Source organism: Cibotium barometz, chromosome 17, assembly GCF_041138505.1.
Source record: "Cibotium barometz isolate CiBa-2024 chromosome 17, ASM4113850v1, whole genome shotgun sequence".
Classification (NCBI taxonomy): domain Eukaryota; kingdom Viridiplantae; phylum Streptophyta; class Polypodiopsida; order Cyatheales; family Cibotiaceae; genus Cibotium; species Cibotium barometz.
This window is the reverse complement of record NC_141062.1, coordinates 13,009,354-13,024,601: the sequence shown is the minus strand read 5'-3', so window position 1 is coordinate 13,024,601 and position 15,248 is coordinate 13,009,354. Positions and strand designations below refer to the sequence as shown.

Below are 15,248 nucleotides of genomic sequence, written 5' to 3'. Positions count from 1 at the left end.
TTAGTCACTACTTGGCCAAACTATATGGCTCTATATTGGAGTCGGAGCTGAGCCACTGGGCAGAGAGGCATGGTCATCAAGCACAGGGACAGGCCGGCTTCAGGAGAGGATTTACTACCTTGGATCACATACTGACACTCCGGGCACTTATTGAAGAGGGCAAGGCACAGAAGAGAAGGATATACTGTTGCTTTGTGGACTTCCGCAAAGCCTTTGATACCATACCACGTGCCAGGCTTATGCACAAACTGCATGACATTGAGGTACCTGAGGATAGGCAGTGGGGGATATATGCTTTGTATGAGTCTATGACAGGCAGAGTCCGAGCTCCAGGCGGACTATCCGATATGGTTACCAGCACGATAGGGGTGAAGCAGGGATGCCCGCTATCACCCACCCTCTTTGGACTGTACATTGATGTGGTCTTCGATTATGTAGACAGATTGGGAGGCCTAGGGGCATGCCTGGTAGTGATGTTGATACCCTTGTTATATGCTGATGATATTGTTCTAATCTCAGACTCTCTGGAGGGATTACATAGACATCTCGATGCATTACAGGCATTCTGTGCGGATAGAGATCTGACAGTGAACCTTGGAAAAACCAAGGTTATGGTGTTTAACACCACACAGGCATGGGTGACGAGATCAGAGTCTCAGTTCACTTTCTGAGGGGAGCGAATTGAGTACGTTAGGTCATACGTCTACTTGGGAGTTACTTTGATAGGACCGCGTTTCTCCTTGAAGGAGGCAGCAGCAGCTAGATTAGCTCAAGGGCATGCAGCCTTGGGGGCACTTGAGAGGCAGTGTGCACACATACAGTTTCAGGAGCCGAGCGCCAAATTGTGGCTATTTGATACACTTGTTACACGGACCCTCGTGTACGGAGCTCCAATTTGGGGGCCTAGCATACATCACAGATCTCAGAGAGGGACAGATGAGGGATGGAGGCAAATGGAGAGACCACTGATTATGATGATTGCCCGCATGATTCAGAGCAAATCATTGGTACCACATGAGATTGTTCGGGCTGAGTTGGGTGCTGCACCAGTAGTGAACCGAGGCCCTATTCCAGGCAGTTACCTTTTTACAGCAGCTATGGGAGCTCCCTCAGCAGAGGTACTCCCGATTGGCATTGACCTCATCCATACAGTTGGCAAAGGATGGAGATACTCATTGCTGGTATGCTCAGATGAGATCATGGTTTCACCTACATGGTTTGCGGATAGGGGCACTACCACCCTTTCAGTACAACTTGGATTGTCCATTTTTGGATCTCACCCGCTCAGAGCCGAACTGCGTGATTAGGATGGATATCGTCACAGTGGACACAGGGAGGACATGGACTAGTCCCCTTGAGCCCTTAGGCACAAAAATGGCTCATTACAAGAGCCATTTTCTATACCTCTCACCAAATGATTTTATCACCCGCCCGGCGTACATGGATGTACACCTATCACATGGGATACATTGTGCCATTGGACAGATTCCGGACCTCATCACACTAGCTGCGGATTGAGACAGGGTGATATGTGCATCAGATTTCGGATGACCGCATTTGTCAGCTATGCTACCAGGAGGCAGAGACAGAGTAGCACTACATTTGCTGATGTACAGTATATTATGAGATCCGTGGGAGATTTCACTGCCTCCTCCAAGAGGGTTTTGGGCCATTACGCAAGGTCATGGAGTTTGAGGATCAGAGATGCTTGGGATTGTTACTACTTGAGCTCAGGAGACACAGAGAGACCCTATTGGTATGTAGACCGAGCCATGATGTACCTAGACAGAGGATCCTGACAGATTTCTTCGGCACCAGCACCAGCATCAGTACCCCAGCCCACACACCTCCTGATACCTCCTCCATCGGTGCGGAGAGTGATCTAGAAAACGCGGGCGACAAAAAAGGGTGAAAGGAATGGGGAGATCAAAGGAATCAGGCGGCAACCCTTTTTTGAGGAAAGAAGGTAGAAAAGGTATTTTTTAGTTTTATAAAGAGAGGTTTTTGGCTGGAGATCGCGCGGGACCTTGAAGAGAGGACGCGATACCGCCAGTCACCAAGAGACCAGAGAGAAGAAGAACTCAGAGTGAAGTCTGTCAAAACAGTGTGAGCAAGTGTGGATAGGGCCAGAGTAGAGGGAGTGAGTGAGTCAGAGGATCATTTGAAGATTGCAAGAGGCAAGCTTAGGATCTCCGTCTGGACCTCTATTGGAACTTGGTGCTAGACTTTGCTCAACTACGATTGGTGTTTGAAGAGGAAGAAGATAGAGTTTGTGTTTGAAGAAGAAGATCTGCAGAATTCAACAAGGAGGTTTAAAACTGTGGACGTTCTCTCACTTTTTATGTTTTTTTCTCTTGTTTGAGCCCAGGGTCTCAGGGTTGTTGAGACTGGTTTTGATATTGCATATATGCAAAAAATAGAGTGTTTGGGTCTGACCATTTTGTGAGTGGATAGATGAGTTTCTTATGCTATGGTGTTTTGGTTGTGTTGTTTTGATTGAGTTTGTTGAGAAAAATGATTTGATGTCTGCTGAGTCAAGACCAAGTCAACTAAGGGTCAGCAATAGATAGCTAAAGGTCAACTGAATGTCAGGATGAGTCAGTTGAGGAGGTAGAAGGGTAGAAATAGTCTTTCTGGGGTGAGAGGAAGCTAGATAAGGTCAAGTCTGACAGCCAGAGGACTGTCAGACTCAGACAGTGGTTCATCAGCTGAAGGTTAGCTGAGGTCAGATAAGAAACTGTTGTGTTGAATCTTTGTAGGATCTAGGTTGTTTAAAGGTTTGTATATGTCAGAGGTTAAAAATAAGAAGGTATGAGGTTAGCTAAATCAGAGTTGAATCAGACAGTAGATGATTCAGGGCTGGATCAGATAGGGATCAACAGGCATTCAACGGAGGTCAGTTGACATGATCAGTAGGGTTTTGGAGTAAGGCATTTGAGGGTTGTTAGACATGGAGGAAAATTTGGGAGTTTAGAGGACAAGAAGCTGCCTAAAAATCTAATAAAGTCTGCTGGGATCAGACAAGAGTCAATAACAGTCAGCTGAGGGTCAGCTGGCGTGAGATAAGGTCAGCAGCAGCAGATCAGAGGAGGTCAGCTGAGGTGATAGGACTAAAGATCAGAGTTGTTTAGAGTTAGATCTGACCCAGGAGGACATTCTGGTGGGTCAGCTGATTCAGGCTAAGGATGATTAGGTGTCCGACTGCATTCGAAGAGAGTCAGAGGATAGCTGTAGGGTTTCTGGGTACCTTGAGTTGGATGTTTTCAGTGATTTAGATGCTATAGAGGCACATTCTGTTTGGTCTTCCCATATTTTGGTGCTTCCACAGAGGAATCGAGTTCAAATACTTTTGGTGTTGTTACCTACAAGTTGTGCAGATTATGATACTACAAGAGTTTTATGCTTTGGAAGCTTTTAAGGGTTGAGAGACTGACAGAGGTTAGCTGTAGAGGTAAAGACTGATTGTGCTGCTCATCACCTCATAGCGCCACCATAGGAGGATCAAGGCCATCATCTTACACCATCATAGGACTTCCTCACACCAGCTCAGCTTTACCACTCTCAGTGTCATGTTGTGACGCCCCATGCGGGATATCTTAGGATGATATGCGAGCCTTAGCTCTTTGTACATGGACCAGCCCTAGCATCTCAGCTTTAGCATTTTAGCTTTGTCATTTTCTTTCATTTTAGTAGCCATGATGATGTATTCAATGGACATGATGTAATCCTTTTGGTCTTGAGCCTTATGCTCTCTGTACATGGATCAGCCCAACATCTGGGGGGCCGGGGGCGTGGGACATGCTGGAGTGTAGAGGCCTGGTCCGACGTAACTCCTCTCAATGTGGGTCCATGGGATCCATTGTATTGGTGTCCTCCTCTTGGGTCTCAAAGAAGCTGGTGGTTAGCTGGCAAGGGAGGGGTCGGGGTGGATGGGGCCAAAGCTCACTCAAGAAAGTGTCCTTGTGTTTGCGAAGATTGAGCAGGAAGAACCCTAGGCAACCTTGGTCCAAGAAGAAAACGATACTAGAAAGTGGGCTAAATCCCTCATGGAACTGACAATGTAACCTCCCCCCCCCTTCGCCCTATTTTTTGTTGCGCACCTGCACCCTTCTCTACTCCGCCTTCGTGCTTCCTTCCCCCCGCCAGAAGGCTCTTCCTTCGTGTTTCCGCCCGCCCTCACAAGCCTATCTCCCTGCCATCATTTGCCCGTTCCCGCTATGTGCCTTGCTACTCCGTCGTCTCCTGATGCTGCCTTGCCATCTCCTTCCTCTCCTTGTTGCATCCCCCCCACACAACCCCCACCCCAGCTGTCCTCCATGCTCCCCCACCCTCGGCTCTCCTCTTTCTTATCGTCCCTTTCTTGTCGCCTTGCTTCGCCTTATAGCCCCTCCTATGCCCGATAGCTCCTCCTTCCCTGCGTCTTCATCTCTTTCTTGTGGTCTCGTGCATGGGATACCCCTCATGGAGGACTTCACAGCATCCGCTTTGTCATCCCTGGCCGACACTACTTACAACAGATGTACTTTCAAGATCAAGGACCTTCAGATTTTCCTTGGAGAATTTCCCCTCCCTCACTTATGCAAGATGCATTCCCACCTTGAAAGGGGGTCCTTCATCGACCACGAGATCTGGTCGCAACTTTCAGTCCTTGTCTTCATGAGGATTGTCTCAAATACCATACAAGGGCTTGGTGGTGTCTGTCCAAATTAAAAGCATAAACGTTAATAAACAAAATTAAATAAACAAGAGAGCTAGAAAGTAGAAAAGGGATCACCATCAACACGATTGGGTTGAATCTCCCTCGGATGAGTGTGGCCCCTTATACTACTCACCCATATTTATATGTATTAAAAGCTTGCTTTTAAAAAAAGATAACTCCAAAAAAAAAAGCATAAGTGCTTTTGAGTTTTTGAGTGTAAAAGCTCTTACAAAAATATAGCAAGCTACAAATATAAAGTCTTGGGCCTACCATAAGTATAAAATACTAATTGGTATGTCCCGCGCCGTCAGAAACAACTTATCAAGAAGCAGCTTCACTCTACAGTCACGAAAGGTTCTATGGACATTTTTTTCTTGCAAGAGCATAAACTTGATGTTAGCCAATGTGGTAGATCTAGCAGATCCAAGACATGCTCCATCACCATCGAGCTACCTTTCCACATCAAGCAGCTAAGGGAGAACTCTCGGCCATACTCATTAGCCCCATGCTTGATATTTTGGAGAGTGGAATACCGTCTATTGGAGGATGATGCTCCTCTCATGTTTCATGTTTCATGCTCTTGGTATTCCATGATGAGATTTCCATGGACAATTTTGTATCACCTCAGTCAGATAGCTATGTTTATGTTTTGTTTCTGTTTTATTTTCCATTCCGATGAGATATGCCATGGATATTATTGTATCACTTTGGTCTCATAGGCCCATTGGGTCTATAGTAGACGCTTAATGTATATTTCTTTCTTTCTTTCTTTCTATTCCACATAATACAGGGATCTTCAATTATTTGGTGGATTTTAGGAGGGCCTTTGATTTAGTGCTACTCTCCTACAGAAGCTCCGTTTTCCACGAGATAATGTGAGGGTTGCTGGCCCTCTATGAGTGAGTGACAGGCTGCATTTGGGCTCCAGGCGCATGTTAGGTGAGATTTGTAGCACCATTGGGATCAAAGAGTGTTGCCCACTCTCTCCCACACTCTATATTGATGAGATTTTATCTCCGAATTGGGGGGTAGAGGATCTCGGCTAGCCAACACAAAAGCCCCCATCCTCTTGTATGCAAATAACATAGTCCTCATCTTAAATTCAGCGGAGGAGCTAAAAAGATTTCTGGATGCACTACAGACTTTTTGTGAGGAGAGAGATCTCATAGTGATCTTGGTAAAACCAAGATCATGCTCTTCAATAGTTGATATTGTCACATGTGGGCACGTGTAATACAAAAAACCAATGGCCCGAATCACAGCATACATTCAACATACATCTCAACATAAGCATGAATCAACACATCTGTCACATACATCATGTACATATACATCCTGAAACCACATGATAATCTTGCACATGACATAGCACTAAGGGATGAAGTTGGGCCAGCCCCCCCGAGGTATCTTTATTACCAACAGAGTAATCTCTTGTGCAAGATGCGGGTGCCCAAGAGTTCCACTCCTCTGATGGCATTGGATTTATCCAAATCTGTGTAAAACAAAGCAATACAAGCTCTTAGTCACCAACCAGAGCAAGGCAGTCACTAACTGCCCAATAGAGAACAAATCGTCGGTCACCAACCAAGGCCAAAGCAGTCACCAATTGTTGTCCAATGAAACCAAGCCCTTGGTCACCAACCTGGGCTTAACAGTCACCAACTGTTCCTTAGTTTCACAGCTGTCCACACGATTGTGCAATTCAGCAGCTCCAAACAGGCCAAAACAGCACTTAGACCAATCGTTTTGCATCCCATGAAGCTGTGTTGAAGCAGGCACAACCTGTGTCTGTTCCATCTCAAGGAAACCCATGAAGTATGGCTGAGATTTTCTGTGATTCCGTACAGCCAGCCAAAAAAGAAGCAGTAGAGGAAGTTGACCAACTTTAGGGAGCAATTATGCAACTCGACTAGCCCCTGTAGCCTGTATACAACCCAGCCAGCACTAGAGAAAAGAGGTAACATTGACAGCCAGCCCTGTAGCTGATGTTTCCACAGTCGACCAGCCACATATTCACTGTTTCATGAGTCGGCCAACTGTCTGGTAGCAGTAGATGGAGTCGGCCAGCCACACAGGTCTCTTCCTTGTTGTTCAAAAGCCCTGTGTTCCCTAGCGAAGCACTAGACCATCTCTCTTGGCTGACCTTCCTTGCTCCACTCCCCAAGCACCCAAAAAAGCAACTCGTGTCTGGCAAAAATAGCCCCCAGGGTCACTTTTAGCAACTCATGGGTTTCTGGTCCATGCACGGGTGCCCAAACCTAAAAATTGGTCCTGGTTCATTAAAATGGTCCAGCCCGATATGAACTCTCTTATAAATTATAAGTTTGTCCGCCCAAACTTTAATGAATGTGAACCTGCAACCATAGACTTTAGTAAACAAAGAAATAATAATTAAATAAGGTTGAGTGTGCACACTTACCACCTGCAAAACACATAAAATTCACCGTCTTAGTCCCAAATAGGTGTGCACACACGCGTCCACAGGGTGTCCAAGCATCCCCGATCCCCGTGGACATTCACAAGCAAAATACCATGCAATGTCCAGGCAAACAAAACAAGTCACACATGCAAGTGCACTTCATAGGCAAATGCTTGTATGCGATGATTTGGATTAAATCTCCCGACATGCCATCTTGTACACAAAAACTCTCGTGACCATGGGCACCACCCATGATGGATCCAAATGCTGTACTCACTAGAGCCATTGCCCTTGCATGAGCCCAACTAACTCACCAGGATCACCAACCCTTCCATGAGTTAACATACTCACTGAACAGAGTCACCAACTCTTTCATGAGTTTATGCAGACACGAGGGTCACCAACCCTTGTATAAATACATAACTACAGTAGTCAAAGTCACCAACTCTTCTTACTGACTTAGAGTCACCAACTCTAATCACTCATTAAAGTCACCAACTCTTACATGAGTGAATCCATCATGCTCTAGGAAATCCTTCCACATGGCATAAATCTCTGGAGGATTGTGACATGTACCAAGTGGCACGCAGACACTCTTTCTCATATAGAGGCGAGACCATGGAGATAGTTACTTCATATGTATGTATGGGGATTACCTTCACGTGTCCTATCTTCACCATGCACAATTGCCTAGGCCCACCTTGCAAGAGGATATGCCGCACTTGCTCATCCAGAGAGAGTGCTTTAAAGCCTGCTTTCAAGAACCTAGCACAAAGAGTTGGTTGTTTGACACATTGGTGAGGCCAGCTATGATGTATGGGGCTCCAATTTGGAGAGGTGATCTAGGAGAGGAGGATGAAGAGAGTGGAGATCATAGTAGACCCTTTGGGTCTTTCGTAGACGTTCATTACTCTCTCTCTCTCTCCCTCCCTCCCTCCCCCCCTCCCCCTAGCCCCCACCCCCTCACGTGCTAACAGGTAGAGCACCGAGGATCTGCACCACACACAGACAGATCCATGAGATTCTCCAACAACATGACATGCCCTCACCATAGCCACATCTCCTGCTAGGAGGCTTATAGAGTCATGCTTCAGTTTTCAGTTTTCACGTTCTTTTTTGGTTTTTCTATGGCACTGTATATTCATGGTCTCATAGGCCCTTTGGGTCTTTTGTAGACATTAATAGATCTATTAACGTCTTTTGTAGACATTAAGAGATCTTTCTTTCTTACTTCTTTTTTCTCTCTCTCTCTCTCGCTTGGATACATCCCTACTCCCTCTCACCCATCAAGGTATTGAAAACCTGATTCGGTCGGACCTCCTTCGCCTACACAACCACACTACTTGGTTGGGATCCTCATAGATACCCCCAAAGATTCAGTTCTATATTCCCCGAGATGTGTGAGAAGAGACCATTTTTTCATCATTACACTATGTTTTTAGATGGCTACTGCAAGTTCTTTAAGTATTTATAGATTATGAAATTATAGATTTTTCGAAACCGTGTGGTTTCTTAGCCAAGGGACGAAACCTTTCAATACAAAACCCCAAAAACCTTGAAACGAAAAAAACCTCGAAACGTTTCTTGTAACTATGTACTTAGTAGAAAATACTGGAAAATGTATATCAAGTAGATCCATGTATGCTGATCAGTTAAAGTGCTGCCATGGGGCTGTCTAGAATGGAGAGGTCGTAGAAGCGAGGTAGGGCCTCCGATGCCGGGCAATAATGGCTCTGATCTGGCGATGGTGAGGATGCTGTGGTCGGGATCCTGGTGGAAGGCCAAATTGGCCTGTGAGACAAATCTGTATACAACAAGTCCATTTCCTAAGTGTCCTAGAAAGAAAAACTGAAATGAAAATGAAAAGCTAATCCTAGTCATGTGCAGCTCACTATGCAGTCACTGTCTAGCATGCTATAGATGTACAATCATGGTAACTGGTATACTACTAATTCCACCCAGTTGCGACGGTGGGATGTAGTACATCATACATGGGGCATGGGGCGAGAAGGACTCTCACATCTGCTGTATTAAACGACTACAGAAGGTCAAAATGACCTACCATATAGTAGTGTGGGAGTGACCAACGTGTCGAAAAGCCACAGCTTCATCCTCGGCTCCTGGAACTGTACCTGTGAGCACGTCCTCTCTAAAGATCCCAGGGCTGTGTATCCTCGTGTCAGGTCTTCAGCTGCTCCCCTCATGGAGAAAATTGGCCCTGTGAAAGTAATCCCCAAGTATACATATGATGTAACATACTCCACTGGCTCCCCTCTATTCCAGATCATGCTTCTAGGGCTCTTGTCATCAGAAGGAATGGAGGTCCTCTTGCCCCTGAGCCAGTTGGTGACTGGTCCACCCAAGATGATCACCTCAAAGTGTTCCTCAAGCTTCTTAGGAATAACCTCTGTGATCTCCACCATATTGCAAGTTAAGCTGTGGGTGGCTTCCAACCAATCCAAAAGCTCAAAATCTTCACTGTGAAGGATAATCTCCTCTTCTTGGATGGAATCAGGTGTTCCCCTGAGGGTTGGAATGGCTGCTATGCTAGCACCCTGGACGCCTTGGTCCACACTATCCTCCAATTGGAGTTCAAGGCGGCCGATTGATTGGGGAAGCCACAGCTTGTCTCCTTTCCAGTCATGCAACACTCCAGCTTGCCTCAGCCACAGATGTCCGATCAAAAGGGAGTAAGCACCCCGAATTTCTTTAGCCTGATCACCACGAAATCTAGAAAGAACCTAGTGCCTTGCACATCTACTCTGACATGCTCCACAATGCCCACGGGGAAAACATCCTACTGATCGGACATTCTGATTGAGAAGTTGGCAGGTCTAGTGATTTTAAGGCCCACGGCTTCCAAGGTGAATTCGGGCATCAAATTGAGTTCAGATCCTGCGTCAATGATGGCACCAGAGAGAGATATTCCATTGATCTAAACTGTGAGGTGACGATTCTCCACGAGTCTCCCACCACTAGAAAACTCTGTATTGTCCAGCTGGAGCAAAGTGCTGAGTTGTTGGCGCATACCTAGACTTGAGTGGATTAGGTCATACAAGGAGACTTCTGCTTTGGATTAGTCGAGGAGGGGGACCATGGAGAGGGGTGAGTGCCTATCCTTGGAGGGTTCCACTAGCATGAGTGGAGCAGTCTAGAAATCCTGCACAGCTTGTAGGAACGCATGATCTATAACATTACGAGGAAGTGGGGAAGAGTGCTTGGCATCCTGGCTGTTGGTGGAGGCACGTTCTGGTGGCCCCAAAGCCTTGCTTTGAGCCCGAGTGATTGCTACAATAGTGGGGTGAACCTCCTCTAAACTCTCCTTGGGACAACCAGCAGATACAACATGGGAGGATGTCGGATGGGGGTTGGGAAGTGGAGGGAACAGCCTTAGGCTCACCCACTGAAATCAAGTAAGAGTCAGGAAATGTGAAATCCAATGGGGGTGGTGCAGCAGAGGTGCTTTCTGTCTTGGACTGTCCCTGGTATAGCAATATTTCACCTCTGGAAAAAACTTACATGGAGATGAGCATTCTGGCAAGGGACACCAGCTCTGGAAGTGTCCATACTCCCCACACCTATAGCACATGGTTGGGCGATTGCGGGGTAGAGGGGGGCGAGTGGGATGGTTCCGAGTAGGAGTAGCTGCCATAGTGACAGGGGTTGCCGGAGGAGTGGGAATGAGAGGGGGTTGTAGAGAGTAGGTGGAGGGGGATGCACCATAAGGGGTAGTATAATGACTAGTGGGGGTGGCAGGAGAGTTCAAGGTAGGGAGCTGTTGTTGCTGGTGCAGTTGGCAGAATCGCTTAAGATAATAACAATCCTTATCCTCGTGCCCATTCTTCTCACAGAAGGAGAAGTATTTCTGCATGCCCAAGACACTAACACAGTGCACACCAGTGATCTTCCCTAGACTCTTGCCGAGACTTGAGATCCTCAATCTCCTTCTTAAGTTGTGCCAAAGTGCTTTCTTCCTTCTGAGACTTCTGACTCAGCTTCAGCGCCTCCAGCTCAAGCTTAAGCTAAGCTACTAGGTCGTCCGGGGGTAGAATGGTAAGAGTTGGGGAACCCATATCACGTTCAAACATGGTACGTGCATTTCCAGTTGGGAGTTCAGCTCCTGGAACTCCTGCAAGGTTGTGTGACTGGTGTACTTTCCCAAATCTTCTGTTGGGTTGTCCTAGGCAAAGCCTGCATCACCCACTAACGCACCATGAAGTCTCTTGGGTATGCTGGCAGGCGGGCCACCAACACTTTTCCCAGGCAAGAGTTGCAGCTTCCCCAGTTCTTGTAGAATGAGTTCTTCGTAGTTGCCCGGCCAGAACGTCCTAAGAAAGGTGTCCCTCATGGTGGGCCAATCTGCAAAGTGATCCACATTGAGCTGGCTGAACCATTTGTCAACAGAGCCTTCCAACATGGAGGGAAAGAGTACCACATAAGCATCCTCTCGGTCCTATCTCCAGCTCCTACACATGGCCAGGAAGCGTCGAACATGGTCATCCACGTCTTCCATGCCAGAACCTCTGAAAGTGGGAAGCTTGACATTGACCTGGTCCAGCACGGTGGTCAATGGTTCTGGAGCAAGGGAATTTCCACCCTGATTGTTGCCAGTAGGATTTGCTAGATGTGCATGTGCCATGGGAAGGGGTGGAGGAGAATTTCGGGGTGGTACAAAGTTCATTAACCTACTACGACTACAATAACGGGGAGAGAGAGGGCTTCAGATTAGACTGACCTGATTGACACGAGAAGAGTATTGGGCATACAGAAGGAAAGCTACGAAAACACATAATGTATACTCACAGAAAGAAAGCTAGGAACTCCCACTGCGAACTCCCACTGATTGTCCCATTTTTAGTGTACCTGTAATAGGTCAGGTTGCCCAGTTACACTACGAGGATATCGTGGTTCACTCTTGGATAGTATGTCCACGGGAGTCATGGAATAGAACAGTAGGAAAGGAATGATGGCATAACACACTTCAGAAATACTTAATTAAACTGGAAAAGCAAGGAACAGTGCACAAGAATAATGTACTCCACTTGTATTACTACGAACCAGTAGTTACAATCACCACTCACTGCACCATGCACAGTCAGCAGTGGTCGCAGTGAGGGATAACACACTCTGCTTAGGACGGAGTGACACAATGAACACAAAACTCAAGTAGAGTGGGATAGCACGGAGTAGCACAGAGTAGCCTTGCAAATGGACAAGGTGGAACTACAGGATAGCCTATATCCCCTTTGAATGGGGAGAATGCCTTATAAATCTGGAGTCACAAAGATGCTGTCGGTAATCATTGGTGAGCATCTCCTATCTTTGGAAGGTGCCAGATGCATGGTGCACATCTCATTTCTCGGGGTGCGGTGCCTTAAACGCCTTGGAGTGGTGTGCCCTGGAATCTACATGCTGGAGTGTCCACTAGACATTCCACTTGGAGAATCTTGGACTCTCCACTGTAACATCGCAACATTGTGACATTGCAACACTGTAATACTATAACACTCCATGGTGGCTATAGTAATCCAACTATGGCTGTCACACAGCTTGTGATCCACACGGTATATCAACCTTAATCTCACCGACCATGCCAATGGTATAAGTGCGGAATCTATCACCCAAGTGGGTCATCAATGTCATGTAGAGAGAAAATTACTCATCGCCTCAACAAAGAGGAAGAGGAAAGGGCAAGGGGGCATCCCTGTCTGACTGATCTGGAAATTGGAAACCTATTCCCCTTGGCCCCCTGGATGAGGAGATCTGGCTATGAGTTGTCAAATAAAGGGCGGAGACACCCCTGATCCATTCCACCGGAAAGCCCATCCTAAGCACGGTTCCCTCCAAGAAAGCCCATCTCGAAATCGGAAACCTATCCCCCATTGCCCCCAGGATGAGGACCTGGCTAAAGGGCGGAGACACCTCTGATCCATTCCACCGCAAAGCTCATCCTACACATGGTTCCCTCCAAGAAAGCCCAATTGACTTAGGCCTTCTCAAAGTCTAGAAGTAAAACTGCCATGTCCTCCCTATGAAGTTTGGCTAAAGCTGTCACCTCCAGAAGGTGAAGATATTATCCAAGATGCTCCTCTCCTGGATGAAGCCAGTTTGGGTGCCATGAATCAGGTCAAGGAGATGAGGCTGCAGGTGTCGGCTGATGGATTTGGTGAGGATTTTGCAAGCATTTCCTAAGAGGGTGATGGGGCGCCACTGATGAATCTCCAAACGGTCACCACCCTCCTTTGGAATCAACTGAATCAGGTCCTCAGCATGTATCCTGAGGCCATGATCTCATTGAAGGTGGCCATGAAACCGCCTTCCATGATATCCGAGTGGTGCGGGAAAAGAGAGACCAGTAAGCCATCCTCGCCTAGACACATGCCCCACGAAAGGGCACGAAGTGAATCCCACAGCTCCATGAGAGAGAACGCCTGGAGGGCAGGGGGCACCACCTCCCGTGTATGCTGCCAAACTCTCTCCCTCGCCGCCTCCACCTACAGGATGAGGGCATCTGCTGAAAGGAGATCTCTGAAGAAACCTGTTGCTATGGCCCAAACCTAGGGGGGATGTGCCTCAATGGTACCGTCTGAGCCCCTCAACGTCCAAATTCTGTCTTTGTGATGGTGAGGACTTGTCTCAAAGAAATCACGGGTGACCCTGTCCCCTGCCTGAGTCCAAAAGGAAGCCCTAGTATCATGCATGGTACCGATATTGCACCCTCCTCTTCTCGATCGATCGGATCTCCACAGGTGGCCTCCAACTCAGACTCCACCCACGGGTTGTGAGGAGTCTGCTCCTATAGCTGCTGGAAGAGAGAATGTGGAGACTCCTCTCCTGCTCTCTGAACATGGTGAGTCAGTCCTGCACTACGCTCTGTAAAAGTGTGTTGATCTCTTGCAGTCCATAGTCGAGCGTTGTGGCCGCCTCTCTTCCGGTCTAAAAGCAAGGGACTCCCAAATCTTCTTGACTCTTCTGACAATCTCTGGGTCCTGGACCAAGTAATCAGGAATGTGAACGCTCTGCTGATGCTCTAGTCTCCATGTGTCCTCCAAAAGAAGGACAACTGGCAAGTGGTCTAATAATGTGGTGCCTACGAGGATACCAATCAAACCACCCTTGTTGCACACCCACTCATCCACATAAAATCTGTCGATGCACGAGAGGTTCAGTCCCTATATCCTCTGGTATGATCTGGAGAAGCAAAGGCTCCCCGGCATACTGTAGAATCAGGTCGCCCTAGAGGCTGGGGAGCGCAATGACCTGCGGGAGATCCTCTGAGGAAGCAATGCAAACTATGATGGACGCGATGCCCGCTATCCTGGCCACCACCACTGAAGCCTTCCGACACTCCAGAACCTGCCCTATCAACTGTCCAATCGATCAAATCAGAGGGCGATACTCCTTTCGGAGGCAAGGGAAGCAGATCGTCACGGGAGGCCGGGTACACCTGCCAAGGGGTCAGACACAGGGTCCAAGCCATGGTGCCATCTCACGAAGAACGCCTGAGCGTTGCATATTGCGTGACAGAAATCTGTTGCATCACACGATCAGCCGTGCGGGTGAATCAAGCTCCACCTGAGAGTAGCCAAACCCAAGAAAATGAATGCCAGTTATTTTTCTGGGATAGCCAATAAGGCTATCTAGATCAAATCTCGGATATGTCCGTGCATGGGATGGCTCCCTACGATCTTGCAAACCAAAGAAGAGGCCACAAGGGAGGAACCTGTCAAAGCTAAAAGCTAGAGGTCCACCTTTGAAAAAAGGCAAGGGACAGCGGCCTCAGTTGGGTTGAGGGAGCAGTTGCCATGGAATCCTCCGGGAAGGCAAAGACCAGAGGCACCTACGCTTGCTGATGAAGAACAACCCAGAAGTGAAGCACCAGAGCTGAGGAAAAAGGGGCCACTGAAGAGGAAGGGTTGGCGAGAAGAAAAGCACGCAAGAGGCACTGATGGGCAGCGCAAGGGGAGGGGAGGGCGGCACACAGTCTGGGGGCTGTGGAGGGGGGCAAAAGGAGCAGATTGAGGAGTGATACCATCTATGTTACTTGGGGTGCTATTTCTTGGCTCACTTAGTCTGGTCCACATATTTTTTGAGGGCGGAGATTTGGACACCACCATAATGATATCCAGA

The 15,248-nt window shown here is 47.6% G+C and overlaps 1 protein-coding gene across 1 annotated transcript in view; it reads right to left on the bottom strand.

Moving 5' to 3' along the window:
- Positions 1-15,248, bottom strand: part of LOC147629698 (ABC transporter B family member 19-like) — a 91,242-nt gene that overhangs the window by 55,249 nt on the left and 20,745 nt on the right. The gene's annotated exons all lie outside the window — the stretch shown is intronic.